General features: G+C 49.9%; 1 protein-coding gene across 1 annotated transcript in view; it reads left to right on the forward strand.

Moving 5' to 3' along the window:
- DECR1 (2,4-dienoyl-CoA reductase 1) overlaps window positions 1-20,262 on the forward strand; it is a 211,060-nt gene that overhangs the window by 69,680 nt on the left and 121,118 nt on the right. The window lies entirely within an intron of this gene.

Genomic DNA, 20,262 nt, shown 5'->3' on the forward strand with positions numbered 1-20,262 from the left:
TGGAAGCATGCTACCTTACTCCCGTTGAAAAAAAAGCCAAACGGGGCCCCAGAAGATTTGAGTAATCTTCGTCCCATTTCCTTACTGGCAGCGCCGGGTAAAATGCTTGAGAAATTAATCCAGAGGCAGCTAAACAAGTTCACGGAGGACAGCAATGCTCTGCATGAAACACAATCAGGCTTTAGAGCCGGTTTCAGCACCGAGACCGCCCTGATTGAGGTGGCCGAGTCAGTTAGGTGGTCGCTGGATTCAGGAGCATCGGCAATGCTGGTGCTCCTGGATCTATCGGCTGCCTTTGATACGGTGGATCACGACAGGCTATTACAACGCCTGGCTGGGATCGGCCTCCAAGCCCAGGCATTAGGCTGGCTCCGCTCCTATCTGTCCAACAGATCGCAGAAGGTGGCTCTTGGCACCTTCTCCTCTGATTCCAGGAGTTTGAACTGCGGGGTCCCACAGGGCTCTGCCCTGAGCCCGCTGCTTTTTAATATATACTTGGCCCCGCTGTTCACACTGATTGCCAACTGGGGAGTCACTGCAATTTCCTACGCTGATGACACCCAGCTGGTCTTCCCATTCTCTGAGGTTTCGGAGGCAGCATTTTCCAACTGTAAGGGCTGCCTTCGCGACGTGGCCTGTTGGATGAATACCAACAAACTGAAATTAAACGCAGGCAAAACGGAGGTGATCTTCTTTGGCACACGCGACCACCCCCCCGCTGAGCTTTGGTGGCCGGAAGAGATGGGTCCCGCGCCATCTCCGAGCATAAAGGCAAAGAATTTGGGGGTTACATGGGATAATGGCCTTTCCTTTGCTCCCCAGATACAGAAGGTCGTTGGAGGATGCTTTGGTAAACTGAGGAGCCTACGCAGATTTCTCCGACTGCTCCCAGTGAGCTGCCGCAAAACGATTATCCACGCCACAATCACTTCAAGGCTTGACTATGCCAATGGCCTCTATTTAGGCCTGCCGAAGTTTTTGTTGCAAAAGATGCAAATCGTTCAGAATTCAGCGGCTAGATTACTCAGGCAGGTCCCTTTCAGACATCACATTTCTCCCCACTTGCGCATGCTACACTGGCTGCCTGTGGCAAGTCGCATAAAATTCAAGGCGCTCACCTTGGCCTACAGAGCCCTTCATGGGACCTGCCCAAATTACTTAAAAAAAACGACTGCCTAGATATTCTCAGGTCAGACTCCTAAGGTCTAACTATAAGGTCCATCTCCACGTTCCTCGAGTGAAAAGGGCGCGCTTAGGTGGAAGAACTTTTTCCGTAAGTACGGCACGACTTTGGAACACCTTGCCACAGGAAATCCAACAAGCACCCTCCGAACCTTGCTTCAGAAGCCTACTGAAAACATGGCTTTTCACGCAATAAATTTCATCTCTCTTGCGTTATGATTCTCACTGCCCATGCCAGCGCCGGGACACTTCCTACGGAGGTAGCTGTGCGCTTTATAAAACTCAGTATTATTATTATTATTATTATTATTATTAGAGCTACACCCTCATCGATCCAGGAAGGAGACTGGGTGTTAGTTCAACAAGAACAACAAAAGAAGACAGACTGCCGCTATCATGAGACTCCTTTGATGGTGATACGACAGAAGGGAACTATGATTACTGCAGAGTCTGACAAAAGAATTACTCTAAATGTGTCACACTTTCAGAAGTGTAATCCTAAAGTCAAAGAGATTTTGAGCAGTCCCGTATGTGGAGAAACAGGAAATAATGGGACGAGTGCCAATGACCGGCCCGTGTCACTGAGCACTGACAGAAAAGAACCGAGCCCTCTGGATACACATCTGCAGGAACTATTCGCAGGCCGATTCGTCTGATTGAAGAACTGTAACTATGTTTTATGATTTATATGTCTTCAAAATTACAAGTAAGCTTGGATTGTTCTTTGTCAAGAAGGGGGGAGGTGTAACATAGTGAGCAGGGCTGGGCACTAGGACCTGCCGGCTACTCTGGAACACAGGAAGGAGGGGCGGAACAGGAGGAGCCTGGAAGGGAAGCAGGCAGATTGTAGGCAGAGCTAAAGGAAGTGAGAAGTAATAAAGCAGCTCCTGAAATACCTTCTTGTGGCTGCGTTGTTTGTGGCCCGTAGGCGCGACAGGGAACAGGTTTTGATCCTCGGCATCAGCTTAACATTCTATAATTATTAGCAAATCACTTAATGGTCTGGCAAGTTAAATTAAAAATAAATAAATGAACAGCGATCTCGGAGGGGCCCTCGAGGGATTGGGGGGTGAGAGACGAATAAAACCAATTCGACATCCAAAAGTTTTTTTTTTTTAAAGGCTAAAGCTAGCCAAATCCCCCTCAAAAGAAAGCCCAAAACCAACCAAACATCTTACCAAAAGACACCCAACTGATGGGCGACATTCAAAATTGCAAAAAAAGGCTAAAATAATACATGCAAGAGGCAGGAGGCGTCAGTAACACAACTGTGGCATTAAGAGGCGGTGGGAGGGAGAATGCTATATTTAAATGTAAGCAGCTAAGGCGCCAAAGCTGAATATAGACAAACAGTAATAAAGCAGGAAACCAAGAAAAAATATTCCCTCAAAGAACAGATAATGAACCATATAGGAATGAGACCAAACGAAGTCCCTGCTCTGTGGGAGAAGCAGAAGAGAGAAAGGAGGGACAGAAAGGCACGACTGACCACTAGCAAGCAAGAATTTCTAAAGGACACTGATATAGACAAATGAAAAGCAATTGCAAGAAATGGGATGGCCTAGAAGCCCATAGACTGATCACAGCGGGTCTTGAAGAGACAGCACATTCGCTGACTACATCAACCTAAAAATGTGTACAATAATAGATGTGCCCCTCGTATCAGGGAGAGGAGAGTCCTTTGGGATCTGGCACCTTGCCATTGACTCTTTCATTGATTGCTTCCTCAACTTCTGTCAGTGTTGTCCGAAATTGTGAGACAAGATAAAGGTCTATAGAAAAAGTGTTGGAGATTAATGGTGCAGCATATATTTTACTAAAGTGCTCCTGCCACATCTCTCTAGCAATGCTTCACGAAATGGGACAAAGGGGCCTACTTTTACATTTCAAATCAGATCTGTTCTTCTGTGATGCCTACACTAACATGTCCTATTGACTAACATATGCCTCCTGCCACCATTTGGCTGTGGTCTTTTTATATTGGTTACGTGGTCACCAGTACATGGTCCCTTGGTTTAGAAGCCCTATTTCCAGCAGAACATTCAGTGTTAAGCCATCTTGGAAAATTTGTTGTGGAGCATAGAGGATTTAGAAGGGCCTTTCAAATACAAATGCATAGAGTAGTGAAGGCCTCCACCCACCTGACAGTCATTAGTCTCTTCAGTTAGTCACTGCTCCAACGTCTCCAGATTTGCCCTAATTATGGTGATAAAAAAACTGAGCAGGATCTTGCGGTCTCCACACCAACCTTAAATTGTCAGTTGAAGGCTGTAGGTCGCGGGCTCCAGTGTCCTTCCTAAACTTTTCCTTGGAAGGAAGAGATAACATTATCTCAATGGGATTGTGGGCACTAAAGATGGATGGGACCACCGTGCTTTGGAAATGTAGGTCCTCTAGGCTACGAGTGACAATCACGTAACCTGTTAATAGAAAAGCAACCTCTACCCCGAAAGGTGGGTACTTCTCATTCAGTCGGGCCTACAGCTTGTAGTGCATTAACCCAATCAAGGGGGGTAAGAAATGAGCCTAGTTCTGCACTGCACGGACAGACCATATCATAGCCCTTGATAAAGTTAAGCCAATCCGGTATATTGATCTTTGCCCAGAGACCTGCCACATTACAAATTAATATTTTTAGTGGTAGGGCTCCCCTATCCCTTGGTAGAGTCCCAGAACTGGAAGTAAAGGGATGTGTTACAGGGTCAACATTGTGTATATTTAAGTGATGCAGCACAGGTATCCTGGGCAACTGCCCATGAAAATGTCCCCCAAAGATAGTGGCAGGGTGCAATGTAAGTAAATCGTTATTAATAGATGTCTGCTGTGTCTCCGATAGGTTACCATGGCGTCAATCTATATTCTCCAAGCCACTAACTGAAAAGAACATATTTGTGCAGGGAACACTAAGAGTCTGCGCTGGACCACCACAGATGTCTGGCAAGGGGATAGAAGGCTTGTAAAAATAACCAAGGGGTAGCATGAACATCTTGGCTTCAGTACATTTAAATTCCTTTACTCTCAATATGTTCTGTAATCAAGCAGGTCTCAAGAATTTGGAACAATTCACTCCCCTGCTAGTATTTGACTGACCAAGCCAGCCCACCATCCTCACCATTATAGTCATATTATTATGATCACATACATTAAAATGTTTGTGCTTGGAAACCCAATGAGCAACCTTGTTCTGAAGCTGATCACATGACTCCTGCTGACCAGCCATGAGAGGGGAACCCCCAGCCACGATTAGAACATATGGACAAGCTGCTGGGGGGAGATTTAGAGTATCCTGACAAGGAGCAAGAGCAGAACTGCCTGTAACCTGAGAAGGAGAGTGGAGGGATGTCAGACAGGGGGGAACTGAGGTAAGTTGGGCTCTAGGTTTCACAAAGTCCAAGCCCCCTCCAGCTGAATTTGACACTGGTCCTCCGTTACCCAGAGTAGTCACGCAAGGGCTGTTACCCACAGTCTGCGAGTTATGCGCAGTGAGTTTTGAAGGTGTGTTGTATCATGACTGTATAGATCGCTACCCTTGTTCGCCGTGGAATCAGTACTTACATGATTAAAAGTGTTAGCCATAAGCCCCTCTATCCGGTCCAGTCACTCCGTCAGAGGTTTAATTATCTCTGCAAGGATTCTACTGAGTTTCTCACCAAAGTCATCCAATGATAAGGGGTCCTCTAGCATAATGTCACATGTCTCGCTTGCAGAAGATTGTGTGGATGGCTGCGATAAAGGCTGGACCCGGGAAAGCAGCTGACATCTATTAGTTGGACAAGAGAGAGGCTATTTCTGCTTTGCAGCAACAGTCCTCCCTTGTAGTCATCTCCGCTTAACCGCTAGGCTTGGGGCAGACTGAGAATTAGGGACATTACCAAACTCTTACTCAGCTGCACTGGTGACAACTATATCAACACAAGGGACACTGAGGCAAGCATTCCCAGGCGGTGAGCCTGCCCCGCCTTCTGAGGGCAAAAAAGCCTTAATCTTGGCAGCGGAACGATGAGCTGGCAATGCTCCAGAGATAGTCTGTGGTCTGCAGGTTCTATTTCATTAGCAATCTTCCCAACAGCCCTCTCAAGCATACTGTCTATTGAAGCAGAAGGGCGTGTTCAGGAAACACTCCTGATAGTTTGTGCTTCCCCATGATTGCAAACTGTAGGAATGGTAAAATGTTTAAATCTCACCTTGGGTAGTTCAGGCACAACACAATCCACTAAATCCACTTCCTGTGAGATTAAAGTGGCGTGCCCCAGCCCAGCCTCGTCTGGGTGCAGATGAGCTTGCCCTTGGCCCGGGCATGTACGATCACGTCCCGCTTTGTGGGAGTGTTACAGCCTTTAATAGTGATTCCAGGACCAATAAGAAGCTGCCTGGCCACCTCCTGGTGGGAGATTGCAGAGCTGGATTCTGGAAGCGGTAGTCCCCACATCTCAGCAAGCAACAGATACTGGCGCTTGACTTATATTGAGTGCCAAGTTCACCATATAGGCTAATGTACTTTGTTCCATTGAGATGCATGTTTGGAGTGGATAACGCATATACAGTTCAAAATATATTTTTATTATTAATCAAAATCCTTATTCAGTGGTGAAGGTAGATTTTGTAAATATGTTGGAAAGATACTTCTGTAAAAGAAGAACTTCTTTGTGCTGCCTGGAAGCTTTATCAGTAATTAATTCCTCTCTGCTGATCCTCCCTTCCGATTGTGGTCCAGCCTATACTATGCGTGACCAGGACTTTCTGCCAGGGGATTATAGAATTGCTCTGGGAGCAGGCTGAGAGTAGTAATCATAAACCACTTATCTGGAAGGTGGCAATTGGGAGTGCACAGGAAAAGGTGGCAACCGAAATGGCCAAAGCTGAGGCCTATATTTTGGCATATTTATGTTAAACCGAGGTTTAGTGGGAAGGTAGCATTTGAACGAGGGCCCCCCACATATCTCTGTCTCGGCTCCCTTTTGGGCATAACCAGCTTCTAGAACAGTTGGTGGTTATGGGCTTATTTTCCAAGAGCAAAGCCTGGTTGGGGTCAAGTTGTCCTGGACATTGAAGTCAGGAACTTGCTACTATCAACAAATGTTTCTAGGATAGTCTGTAGAAAGTCGAAGAGGGATGACTTTGAAGTACTACAAAAGTGGAATCTTTGGTTTGTGGGAATTCTGTAGGGGTGGAAGAGAGGTTGTCCGCAATTACTGGCTAATGTACAAGATAAACATGGCTTCCCACCACCAGCTGAACCCGACTGAACCTATTTTAAACTATTCTGGACGTTTATGTGGGGACCTGCTTGTGAAGGAGACTGAGGAGTGTCTTGCTCCATCCACTAGTAGCAAGAGACTGGAAGTGCTTTCAAAGGGTCTGATGGTTGGCCCTTTATTTGTTCAGTCTTTTCTGTCCTCCGAGACACAAAAGGCCAGGGGTTGGACTCCAACTTGTTTGTAGGAACCATCTACCCTGCTGAGAATGTGCTGCACTAAACCCTGTGGGTGATTTTGCTGAAGAGAGCTATCCCTGAAAGCTGTGGGAGAAACGGCGAATGAGGTTTCATCCCCCTGCAAGAAAGACGTTTTAATTTCTTGGACTTAAGAGAAGAGAGAAAAGGTGTCAAAACTTCCAGAGAAAAAGATGCACGATAGGTAGTTATGAATTTCCAGTTTGTCGCTTGCTTAGCCTCTTCAAGCGAAGTTCAAGGCTACCCTGCGACCACCGAAAAGGAAGTATCTGACTTTGTGTGGCTCTCGTCAGCTACAGGATCTTAAATTGTCCCACTGGAGATTTCTGGTAATCAAAAAAGTGAATCCTCACTTTGGATCATGACATGATGGCAAAGTCACCCCACCTGCGAAGCAACTTTGTTGGCTACAGAATTCAACTTTGTCTCTGTTGGACCTGTTGGTACAAGCAAGAGTCCAGTCTTGGTATAACTGAGTTTGATGGACCCTCCCTGGCATCGGCTTCCTCCCTCATCTTGCTAAATAGTTTAATTCCATAAAAATAAAGTTCAAGTCCCAACGTTCTATTTTTGACTTGTGCAACCTGCATGGCTTACCCAACCGACAGTCCATGCAGTCAGCCTGAAATTGCCACTAGAACCTGGTCAGCAGCAAGCGTGGACTTCGATTGGTGGTTTGTTCTTTATTAGTGGTTTTTACTTTTAAAATGTTAACAATTCCCATCTCTTAGTCAATTAATCTGATTTTTACCGTTCGGGTCTTATTTTGTGAATTAACTGTTGTCATATTTTACTAACTTGCTTTCGAAATTGTATTGCAATTTTACTAACTTGCTTTCGAAATTGTATTGCATTATTATCCGTCTGTTATATTGTTGCTTAAATATAAATACCTAGCCCACATTTCTGTAGGAAACGTCTGCTGCTTATTTAGTGGAGACCAGGGGTTGAGCAAGGTTTTCTTATTAAAACTGTGTTTTATACTGCATTATTAAGCTGGCTGGATTCCCTCTCCCAAATTAATAATCGAATTTCTCACACTTGATAATCAGCAACCAAACTAGCAGAGTCCGAAGAAAAATGTTTCCCCCCTGCACTTCTTTATTTGTTAGTTTGTCTGCTTGCTTTTTACAAATTAAGTTCCGCTCCAGATGTACATACCAAATAAGAACTTAAAAAGAGCAAAATATTCAAAAACGAATGGCCTACGGTCAGAGGAGCGTTGATTACCCAATAACATCCTCAGATTTATTACCCAATAACATCTTCAGATTTATACTAAGAGAAAGTATATCAAAGTAGCAAGTGTGTCCTTGGACAAAACCTGTAGGCTCATACAGATGATCTTTTTCTAAAGGAACGCTACCTAAACCGAATGCAAGCGGTAAACTGTACAACAAAATAACATTTTAATTTAATTTTATTTATGAAGTTTTATATAGCGCGAGCTTTATCCCGAAGGATATCCGAGCGCTTTACAATTTGAGGCAAAGGTGGTAATCTGGAGTTCCTCAAAAACATAAAAATGCCCTGCAGGGGGTATTGTTACCTTCCTAGGGCGCAGGCCCTAATGTGATTTATGTGCTATTATGACTGATGTGCTAATGCTTTTGGGTGCTAGGAAATTTATGGCGTATAGTATGTTTTACGCACGCTGTATCTGATACCTCTAAAACTGTGGTTTATGGTTATGAGGTTGTTTTACCTATGTAGGTTTGTGTTAGTGAGATTGTACTTCACTCTGTGCTTTACGCCCCTAAATGTGAGTTATACTTAGGAGGTAGAGTCTAATGTGTTTAGACTAGTGAGAGATGGCATGATGTTTTTATGCTGGTGAGGTTGGCGCAGAATGTAATTCGCGCCTGAGGTGACTGTGCATAATGTAGTTTATGTTGCAGGTTGAGGTGGAGTACAGTGATTACCAGTGGTTGCTGGTTGTAGGTTTATGATCTATTTTCTTGTACCAATTTCTGCTAAGTGCTGATTCTGACAGTGGCCCACGTGGCCCTGTCCTGTGTAAATAATCCCTTGTAAACATTGCCCATGCCAGTTGGCACAGTGTATGTTATGTGTTTACTATTCTATTGGGGAAACAAATCTTTACTACGCAACTTTTACAACGCACTACCATTACGACGCAACTTTTACAACGCAAGTCATTACAACGATTGCGCTGGAGGGCGCTCTAGGATAGGGAATAGTTCAATTACTATCCAACACCTTCCCTACTATCCACGGGGACTGGAGTTGGAATAGTAAATTAAACTATTCACTATCCAGCGCCCCCCAACGCAAGTCGTTGTAACAACTTGGGTTGTAAAAGTTGCGTCGTAATGGCATGCGTTGTAAAAGCATGCGTTGTAATGACATACATCCTCTCTAATGTGTTATGAGAATACAAAGGTTATTTTTATATAACCTTGTGTGGAGTTCCTTTTGTAGTGTGCCTGGGATGTTGCTGTCTGCGTGCGCAAATACTTTACACATTGCCTCCGAGATCAGCCTGACTGCTCGTGCCAAGCTACCAAGGGGGTGAGCAGGGGTTATCTTGGCGTGTGACTCCCTTGCCCTGACTAGAGTGATGGTTTCTGCCTGGTTTTGGCGCAAGCCTTAGCCAACCAGAAATCCCAGTTCTAACATTGTTGATCAGCGGTGAGGATTAGAACTTGTGTTTGCGCAGTACCACAGCGACAACTGGCTACATTACAAAACTCTGCATTTTAGATAGTCACATGTTGGGGATTATTATTTTTGATTTTGTTTTTCCTCTAGAGTGTAATTTTTAAATGGTGGTCCTGCGCTTTGGTGTTTAGTGGCAGAAGAAAAAAATGACAGGGTGGGACGCCAGTAGGGGGGAGGTTCCCATAGATATGGAGTCCCTTGCTGGGTCAGGTGCCCAATCCCTGTTCCTGTCCCCAGAGGTGTGGGTAGATAGGAGAGAGGGGGTATGGAGGAGAAATGGCTAGCTCAGGAGGATGGTTGTCCCCTGAGTCTAGTGTGTGTGTCTGGTCTGGATTCCCCAGTATGGTGGGATCCAGTGGTGACAGCAAAAATGTGCCCAGTGCATGAAATCCCATTCCCAGTTCCCAGAGTATGGTGCCTGGTGCTCAGAAAGAGGGGTACAGTTTGAGAGTCGGGGGCATTGAGGAACTGTCTCACCAGTCTGGAGGGGGCGTGTGTGGATGAGTGGTGTGTTGCTGGAGGGGTTGTTGTGAGTTCTTTGTTTGATAGGAAGCTTGCACGGGAGATGTACCTTTGGTGGTGTGCAGTAGGTCCTGCAAAGGCACTGGACGAATGAGTGCGAGTTCTTTGTTTGATAGGAAGCTTGCACAGGAGGTGTACCTTTGGTGGTGTGCGGTAGGTCCTGCAAAGGCACTGGACGAATGAGTGCGAGTTCTTTGTTTGATAAGAAGCTTGCATAGAAGGTGGATTTCTAGCGGTGTGCTAGAGGTCTTGCAGAGGCATTGGGGAGTGATTCCAACAGGAGTGGCTTGTGTATCTTCTGGTCCTGTGTGGGAGAAGAGGTTCATGTGTAGCCCATCTAGGTCCCAGTAGAATGGGAAGGGTTTTAGGGGCCCACGTCCTGTCTCAGAAGGAGTGGGGGGGACTGCGTGTCTCCATGTGCACCGAAACCCTGTCTCAGGGCCTGGAGGGTTCCCTGAGGGAGCGCCATGTCGGGGGCCTAGGCCGTACTTGCAGGTCATTTGAGGAGGATCTTCCTGTGTCTAGATGACGGGGAGTTTCTGTAACCAGAACTCCGGCGGTCCTGGTGTTGGGCAGTACCGCTCCTAAGTGGAGGGTGCAGAAGTCCTGGTTGAGGGGTGAAAGGGGGACAAAAACCACAGTGGAAAAGCCAGTGGGCCAGGGGCCAGCCAGAAGGGCTGAGCCATCCGTGAGTGACCATGGTGACGCCACTTCTGTTCTGAGATAGGTAGACTGTCGCACAACACATTAGTGATGTCACCCTCAGGGGGGGGCATGTGTGGTCCCCGTGAAGTCCTGGTTCCCTGGGCATTTGACCGCTCAGAGTGCTTGACCATTTGTGGGGCCTCTGGAGGTCGTTCCCCGAGGAGGGGAAGGCCAGGTTCAGGTTCAGCCTGACCTGGGGGGGAAGAGCGTCTTTGATCAGGGTCCTGACCAGTTGGGAGGAAAGTGTGTCGCTGATACGCCGCAGGCGTGTGCTCTGTCTAGCCTGAGACCTACTGGGACTATTCCCTGTAATCATGGAACTGGAAGGGGGTGCAGAGGGAGGGAATACTCGCCTCTGACCCCGGTGTAGCCGGAAGTTAGATCCCAGGTGTTAGACCAGTGAGGGAGAGAGGTCCTGAACTGGTTTATTTATTTTATTTATTTTTAGAGTTTTATATAGCGCGAACTTGAACCGATTAGGTTATCAGAGCGCTTTACATAGCACCAGTTCTGTTACATGTTATCAAAGCACTTTACATAGAATCAGTTACGTTACATATTTCAGGAACACATTTCTTTTTGTTCTAGTGAATAGGGTTATCTCTTCACACGAGGGAAGGGATACACCTGGCTATACTCTAACAGTCACACAGGGGACTAGTCGTTAAAGCTATAACTCTAAACACAGGGAGGAGATACACATGAATACAATCTAAAAATCACATAGGATACTAGTCCTTAGAGTTATCTTCTATCTACACCGGAGGGATATGACTGGAAACATTCTAAGGGTCACATAGGGGTGGTAGAGAGTACAAATATGACTGGAAACACTCTAAGGGTCACATAGGGGTGGTAGAGAGTACAAAGGTCCACTGCAAACACTAGTGATAAGAGTCAACTACATACACATAGGAAGGGATATGACTGGTTAAACTCTAAGAGACGCATAGGGGTGGTATATGGTGTAAGGACTTCAGCGACTACCAAAGCTCAGCATTATTGCAATCGGTCAAAGATGCAGTCACAGCATATTGCAAGGTATGGAGGGAAGGGCTAGAGTCCAACGAAAACTGTCCGAAAACAGCAGCATTCACAGCATAGAGGAAGGGTGGGTGGGATGCAAGGTATGGAGGGAAGGGCTAAAGTCCAACGAAAACTGTCCGAAAGCAGCAGCAAAGTGTCATTCAGGATAGCACGCAAGTCGAGAAATCCAGGAGAGAAGGTGGGAGCCCAGGAGTGAGATGGAGGCCAGCTGCAGGCGCATCGCCATCTTGGAGAGCTTGCGACCATCAGTGTTCACCAGAGGCACTATCCTCACAGCGTACCGGGCACAGCCACAGGCAGCAGAAGGTGGTGGATCAGTTCGGGAGACCAGAGCCCAGTTAAGCACAACGTGGGTGGTGGCTTTGAGCGTATGGGGGGGGAAGACCGTGTTGGCGCTATGGATGCGGTCGCGCTGGCTCCCGGAGAGTTGCGTGTGGGTTCATCCGCCCTGGTATGCGTTCGTGTCCCTGGAGCCTGTGTCCGCCGGTTGTAGGAAGCGTGTCCCCAAAGGCGCCATCTTGGAGTCAGGCACCGTTGGCGCGAAACAGCGTGGTCAGCAAGGGGGGGGGCACATCTCTGCCCTCGGGCCCAGGCCCGTCTGTGGCGGAGAACGGATGAATGGCCCCCGGAGCAGGTATGTGCGGATGGTCTCGAGGCGGCGCCGTCGTCAGCCGAGGGCGCCGCCATCAATCACCGGCCCTTTGCTGGTGAGCCCCTGGAATTACCGCAGAGTCTCGGCGTGTGGCAGCGGGGGACGCGGTAGGAGCCCTACGTACCGCTCGGGTGATCAACGCCTGTCAAACTCGCCCCCCGGCAGGACGCCGCCGGCTCCGCTCCTCGTCCTTGTTGTTTAGCCCGGGCTGGTAACGGGCGGCCGCCATGTTGGGTCCCAGGCAGGGATCAGGAGCAAACCACCAACGTCGCTCCGCAGGCACCAGCAGCGATCGGGGCAGCCCCGCAGGTGCCCCACACCTTCCTCTTCAGTTAGGAAGCGTGTGCATCGCGGAGGGCTTCCTAGGGACGCTGGGCTCCAGGCCGGAGCAGCGCGCGGACCGGGAGCCGAGATGGTCCACGTCCGTCCCGTCTCGTCTCATCTCGGTGGGAGAGTTGTGTTCTGGAGGGTGCTTCCCTGGGAAGGTGCGGAACGCCAGAAGTAGAGGTAGGGTGGACCATTCTTGCCTGTGACCTCTGGTAAGCCTGAGGGTGCGGACCCTAGGTTAAAGGATCCGTGGTAGTTTGGAGCTACACTGAGAGGGAGAGTACAGAATGGCTATTGTGTGCCAGGGGTTACTACCCCCCACTCTGTGGATTGGCTAGGACCTGTGACATCTGGATGGCCTAGGGCCTGGAACTGGCTGTGGACAACCAGAGAGTACCAGTGGGGTATCCTAGTTGGGCCGAGGAGTTCTTGTTTAGAGGAAACCATGTGGGTTCAGAGTGGCGTAGAACCGGAGGATGTCCCGGCCGTGCGGGTCCGCCTCCGTGTTCTATCGCCCAAAGCAGGGAAGCCCATCAAGGGAGTGATTGGTCTAGCCTGCGTTTTGGGTGGAAGGGCGTTGTGTTGGACTTGGCCCTTTTGGCAGGTTCACCCCAAAACCTTTTTCATTTTCCTAGCCTGTTTCTGTAACCTGGTGTTGGTGATTTTAGACCTGCGCACTTTTTCACTGTGGTCCAGTGTAAAGTGCGTGCGCTCTCCGTGTGTGTGGTGAGAGTGGCCTGCCCTCTGATAGGAATGCATGGGGAATATGTGTGTCCATGGAAGTTCCTGATGTGTGAAGAGTGCAGGGTCGAGTTTGGTATGTGCAAACTCGTGTGATTAAATGCTGCACAATGATGTGCGCGGATTTATTGTGTCTAGTGTGGAAGTGCCACTTTTAGAAGTTGGCATGTCTGTGCAGTGAATATGAATGGACTGTCTGGCTTGTGATTGGCTGGAGCTGGCTGGTGTGCCTGGCTCCAGGAGTTAGGATGGGTCTGCCCCGGTGGTGAATGGAGAGATCTGCATGTTGATGGGAGGGAGGAGTGCACCTGGGACCTGAATAGGGCTGGGCATTCCCTCCACAATGCTGGCTCCACCCCTTGTGGTGTGTCTGCCTATTCACAGGATGGGTCAGGGACACCAGAGGGGCTGAGCAAAACAAAGTGCTCCAGAACCAGTTGGATCTGGCTCGCCCCTTGCCTGCACCTTTGTAGAAAAAGGATTTCTGTGTATAAAAGAGGGACTGTGACCCCATGAAAATGTTCTTGTTCCTGACTTGAATCTGCCAGGGGCGTGCTGCTGCTGTGGCCCAGAGGGAAGGCTTGCCTCCCTGGGCCCTGCCCAGTCCCTGGCTGCTCTGCCCCTGGGTGCTGGAGGACTTCTTCCTATGCTGGGGGCTGTTGTGCCCCACCTTGATGCTCCAAGCCTTCTGGGATCCTGTTGGGGCTTTGTTGCTCAGCGCCCTGGTAGGGCTTTACTTTTCCTGCAGGACAGCGCTCTGATTGCAAGGAGGAGCGCTTTATTTTTACTGGTAATTTGCCCAGCTACGTAGGAGCCTGGGCTGTGCAGCGCGATGCTGCTTGCCTGGAGGGAATCCCCGGTGTAGGGATTACCCCGAGATTGCCGGGACATTGCAGGTGCCCACCCTGCTTGTCTCGTTATTGATGCGGGTGCCATCCCTCTCCTATAATTATTTAACTTGCGCGGGTGCCCGACCCATGACTTTGCCCGCAAGTTTATATAAATTCAAGCGGGTGCCCACCCCGCATTTCACCGCCACGACCCGAGCCGCTTTCGAAAATTGCCGACGCGTCCGCGGCCCGCCTGACTGTGGGCAGGGCTGCCGGACGGAAGAGGAAGTGCAGCAGGAAGTGGTGGGAGAGAGGAGGTCGAGAGCCTACCCCGCCTCCTCGGGTGCTGGTCACAAGCCCCGGTCCCGAGATGGGGGACCGGGTGAAGAGGCCGGCGGGAGTGGTACTGCGGGGCTCCCATGCGGAGGGGAGAGCCCCACAGGAGAATTGCAGGGATTGCTGCCGCTGGTCCAGGGAGTTAGGAGATCCCCGCCGGAGTCCCAGCGAAGAGGAGACCGGAGGAGTCCCCGCCCACACAACAGCCCGGTGAGTGTTAAAGGGCTGGGGGGCTCCAGGCAGCCAAGTGGTGCTGCCTGTTTAAGTCCCAGTATGTTGGTGGCATGTAGAGCGGCCCCGGATGGCGGCGGGCCGCTCCAACGGTTTGCACAGTGGCAGGGGGCATTTAGGGCGGCCCACTGCCATCCGGGCCAACGTCTTACTAGTCATTTCTCGAGCCCGAGGGCTCCAACGAGGCCCCAGTGGTTTTGGAGCCACATGGTTCCCAGAGGTAGCTTATCTAGTCACTGAGCCCCGTGTGGCTCCACCGTTTGGCGCATTATTTCTTTTAGAGCCTAGATAGCTCCACCGTTGGGCACGTTGGTTTTCAGAGCCTAGAGGGCTCCAAATGCACATTATTTGTTCTAAGAGCCTAGAGGGCTCCAACGTTTTGGCGCAACTTGTTCTAAAGGGCTAGTGAGAGCCCATGCCGCAGTTCAGTTTCCAGCTGCCCAGCAATTAGTGGGCAGCTGCACCGTTTAGGTATTTCCTTTCAGGGGACCTGTCTTTGTGAATCAGGAGTGAGACGCACTCCTTTGTCCTACCTAGGCCTTCCACAGCGGCGCAGCACTTAGTGCCAGCAGCAGCGTTTCGGCCTCCAGTGAGTGTTCCCAGCTGCCCAGCAAGTAGTGGGCAGCTGCAACGTTTAGGTTTGCGCAGATGGCGCACCCCTGACTAGCGCTACATTGGCAGCACCCCTGACATTCTGGACACAGGGCATTTGAGCCCCTTCTTAGATGGCCAGTTGGCCAGGGGGGATTGTTACCTTCCTAGGGCGCAGGCCCTAATGTGATTTATGTGCTATTATGACTGATGTGCTAATGCTTTTGGGTACTAGGAAATGTATGGCGTATAGTATTTGCGCACCCTCTATCTGATACCTCTAAAACTGTGGTTTATGATTGAGTTTGTTTTACCTATGTAGGTTTGTGTTAGTGAGATTGTACTTCACTCTGTGCTTTACGCCCCTAAATGTGAGTTATACTTAGGAGGCAGGGTCTAATGTGTTTAGACTAGTGAGAGATGGCAGAATGTTTTTATGCTGGTGAGGTTGGCTCAGAATGTTATAGAATGTGAATGTGATAGAATTGCTTGACCTCTGAGGCGGAAGCCGGAGGTGTCCTCACACTCGTTTTTTTTAAAAATTGAAACTGTGAATTACTTTGTATTTTAAAATCGTGCACCTACCCCCAGCCACTGCAATTACTTCCCCCCGCCAAGCAGGCACCCACAATCAGCGGAACATAGCGCTGTTGGGAAAGGGAATCAGCACACGGACGCCATCGCTGGGAAACGCGAGGCCACGCCCACACGAGAGGCCACGCCCACCCCCCACCCTACGTAAGCGCTGATCTAGAGCGCCGGCCATAGAATTGCTTGACCTCTGAGGCGGAAGCCGGAGGTGTCCTCACACTCGTTTTTTTTAAAAATTGAAACTGTGAATTACTTTGTATTTTAAAATTGTGCACCTACCCCCAGCCACTGCAACTACTTCCCAACGCCAAGCAGGCACCCACAATCAGCGGAACATAGCGCTGTTGGGAAAGGGAATCGGCACACGGACGCCATCGCTGGGAAACGCGAGGCCACGCCCACACGAGAGGCCACGCCCACCCCCCACCCTATGTAAGCGCTGGTCTAGAGCGCCGGCCATAGAAATGCTTGACCTCTGAGGCGGAAGCCGGAGGTGTCCTCACACTCTTTTTTTTTAAAAATTGAAACTGTGAATTACTTTGTATTTTAAAATTGTGCACCTACCCCCAGCCACTGCAACTACTTCCCCCCGCCAAGCAGGCACCCACAATCAGCGGAACATAGCGCTGTTGGGAAAGGGAATCGGCACACGGACGCCATCGCTGGGAAACGCGAGGCCACGCCCACACGAGAGGCCACGCCCACCCCCCACCCTATGTAAGCGCTGGTCTAGAGCGCCGGCCATAGAAATGCTTGACCTCTGAGGCGGAAGCCGGAGGTGTCCTCACACGTTTTTTTTTAAAAATTGAAACTGTGAATTACTTTGTATTTTAAAATTGTGCACCTACCCCCAGCCACTGCAACTACTTCCCCCCGCCAAGCAGGCACCCACAATCAGCGGAACATAGCGCTGTTGGGAAAGGGAATCGGCACACGGACGCCATCGCTGGGAAACGCGAGGCCACGCCCACACGAGAGGCCACGCCCACCCCCCACCCTATGTAAGCGCTGATTTAGAGCGCCGGCCATAGAATTGCTTGACCTCTGAGGCGGAAGCCGGAGGTGTCCTCACACTCGTTTTTTTTTTTAAATTGATACTGTGAATTACTTTGTATTTTAAAATTGTGCACCTACCCCCAGCCACTGCAACTACTTCCCCCCGCCAAGCAGGCACCCACAATCAGCGGAACATAGCGCTGTTGGGAAAGGGAATTGGCACACGGACGCATTCGCTGGGAAACGCGAGGTCACGCCCACACGAGAGGCCACGCCTACCCTCTCTCTCCATAAATGTGTGTCCCACGCAAGCGCAGCGGACGAGCGCAGCGGGAGCGCCGTTTGCGCGCCTAAGGCAAGCCCGTCTGCGCCCGTCCGCGACCAGACGGGACCAGGGGCCACCCCCCCCCTGTCTCTCCCGTTCTTCTGGCCAGGACTTACAGCCCCGCTGCTCTACGCTGCATAGGAAGCAGAGCCACCGCCTTATGTACCTGCACTTTTGCAGCCACATCTCTCCCTCCTCGTTGCTCCGAATGCAAACACTCCTTCCAAAACACCCTGGCAGCCCCCTCGGCACAGAAATATTGCATGTTGGCATTAAATTGTCGGTCACTGCCAAAGCATAGCATCCAAATGTCCATGCTGCTAGAGGACCGCAAGCCAGATGTTATCTTCTTAACAGAGACCTGGCTCTCCACTCATTCTGACCCAGACATAGTCGCAGCTCTACCCAGTGGATACCACATCGTTAGATCGGACAGACCAGTAGGAAGAGGCGGCGGTCTGGCTATTATTTACAGAAACCAGTACTGTTGTCGCATCACAGCAGAAAGTATCCCCGAGTGCGAAAGCATGGAATTCTGTATAGAGTTCAACGCTAACACCTCCTTCTCGGGCACGTTGATCTACCGTCCCCCTGATCCAACAAAACTGTTCTATAGGGCACTCCCGGAGATCATAGCGAAAAGAACCTTACCCGCGGCTAATTACACGTTCCTAGGAGACCTGAATCTTCACTTCAACTCCCCCGCTGATAATATTGCTAAGGAGCTAACAGACGACCTTGGAGCTCTTCAGCTGTTCCAGCTGGTCACAGCTCCAACCCATGAGAAGGGTAATCTGCTCGATCCAATTTTCAGCAGCTGCAGCGACCTGAATGTTGACTCTCCTATCCCCCTCCCATGGTCAGACCATTTTTTGATTCCGTTTTCTTGGGCCATCCACAAGGTCCCCCAGTTACCCCCCCGGACAACAATCAGGAGGAACTGGTCAAAACTCCAGCTGGATTCCTGGATACACAGCCTGGACTCTACCCGCCCGCCTCCCTGCTCAAACCCCAGTGTAGCAAACGAAAATTATGTCAGCTGGATCACTAACTCACTAGACACGATCCTTCCCCTCCGAAGATCCTCATCTAAGAGAATGTATAAATCCGCGCCCTGGTTCTCGACTCCTTAAGAAAACTAAAACGCTGCTGCAGGCAACGAGAGAGAGCCTGGCGCTTAGACTTTCTCCCGGAAAAAAAGGTAGCCTATAAAGAGGCGATAAAAGCTTATAGAGACGGGATTAGGACGGCGAAAGCGACCTTCTACTCTGATAAAATCCTAGAGGCTAAATCTAAGCCCAGGGAAATTTTTCAGATAATAAAACACTGCTCAAGTGTCACTACCGCCCCCCCTCCGAGCAAAACTCAAGACCAATGCAACGAGATTGCAGACTTTTTCCACAACAAAGTCCTGAAAATATATTCCACCTTCCAAACGGGAGCCACAGCTCCGGAGACAGCTGACCTACCCTCTCCCAAAATTCTCCCTCCCCCAGAACAGTCAACCCTCGAGCACTTCCCTCCTCTAGACCTCGACACCCTTGGCAAAATGGCACGCCAAGTTAAATCCGGCTCCCCGCGTGACCCAGCCCCACCAGAAGTTCTGATACAAGCACACGAAGCCACCCTGCCTGTTATCTTGGAACTTCTAAATACATCCATAGCCTCATGCGCTGTTCCTACAGCATGGAAACAAGCCATGGTACGGGCGTTGCTGAAAAAGCCGACCCTGGACCCCGATGATCACTCCAACTATCGTCCCATTTCACTCCTCCCTTGGGCTGGCAAGGTGTTGGAAAAATACATAAATGCCCAGCTGGTCCAGTTCATTGAAAATCACTCCCTACTGGAGGTATCCCAGACAGGTTTCAGGCCGAAACATGGCACCGAAACTGCCTTACTAGCGGTCGCCGAGGAATCCCGAAGGGTCCTGGATCAGGGAGGATCAGTGGCAGTGATCCTCCTTGATCTAAGCGCCGCCTTCGATACGGTCAGCTATACCACCCTGCTGAACCGTCTCCGGGACATCGGAGTCTCAGGCGACGCTCTAAGGTGGTTCGACTCCTTCCTGTCCGATAGATCCTTTCAGATCTTCGATGGCGACATAACATCAACCAGCAAGCCTCTCAGTTGCGGAGTACCACAGGGCTCCTCTTTAAGCTTTGTGCTATTCAATGTCTACATGAGACCACTGGCTGGGATCGTCGAACCGTAAGGCATTAAAATTGTGTCTTACGCCGACGATACTCAGTTAGTGGTATCATTGGCTCAAGATAACATCAGTCAACTACATGGAGGCCTGCTGAGCTGCCTAGAAAATGTCAAGGAGTGGATGACCAGCTCCTCCCTCAAACTAAATGGAGACAAAACAGAGCTCCTGCTTCTAGGCCCAGCCTCGCCAATACCTTTTACTTCCTTGTGGCCCCAAGCTCTGGGCACTCCCCCCACCCCCAAGGAAAGCGTCAAGAGCCTAGGAGTGTGGTTGGATAGGAAACTTTCCTTTGCCACCCAGGCTACTAAGCTGTCCGCCACCTGCTTTGGCATCCTTAAATCTCTAAGGAAAGTCCTTCCACTTCTACCTCTAGAAGCCAAGAAAGTGGCAGTACAAGGCCTCATTCAGTCCCACCTGGACTCAAATAACGCCCTACATGTAGGGGCTCCCGAGATGACTCTCCGGAAACTCCAGGTGGTGCAAAACTGCGCAGCACGCACCCTGCTACAGATTCCACGAGCCCAGTCAGCCAGACCTGCATTAAAAAGTCTTCACTGGCTACCAGTTAAGCACAGGGTGACATTCAAGGCACTGTGCATCGCGCACCGGGCCTTTTGGAAAACAGGACCCGCAATTAACAGCAACCTTGTCATCCCCTATCACCCAAATAGGAACCTCCGCTCCACCGAGGCTTTCCTGGCAGTGGTGCCTAGAGTGAAGAGAGCTAGATCCAGGGGCAGGTTGTTCTCACTGAACGCAGCTAAACTTTGGAACACCCTCCCCCTCTCACTCCGTTCCAACCCGGACCTGCTCGCATTCCGCAAAAAGTTGAAAACTTTA

The sequence above is a fragment of the Lissotriton vulgaris genome, chromosome 4_1 (genome assembly GCF_964263255.1).
Source record: "Lissotriton vulgaris chromosome 4_1, aLisVul1.2, whole genome shotgun sequence".
Taxonomy (NCBI): domain Eukaryota; kingdom Metazoa; phylum Chordata; class Amphibia; order Caudata; family Salamandridae; genus Lissotriton; species Lissotriton vulgaris.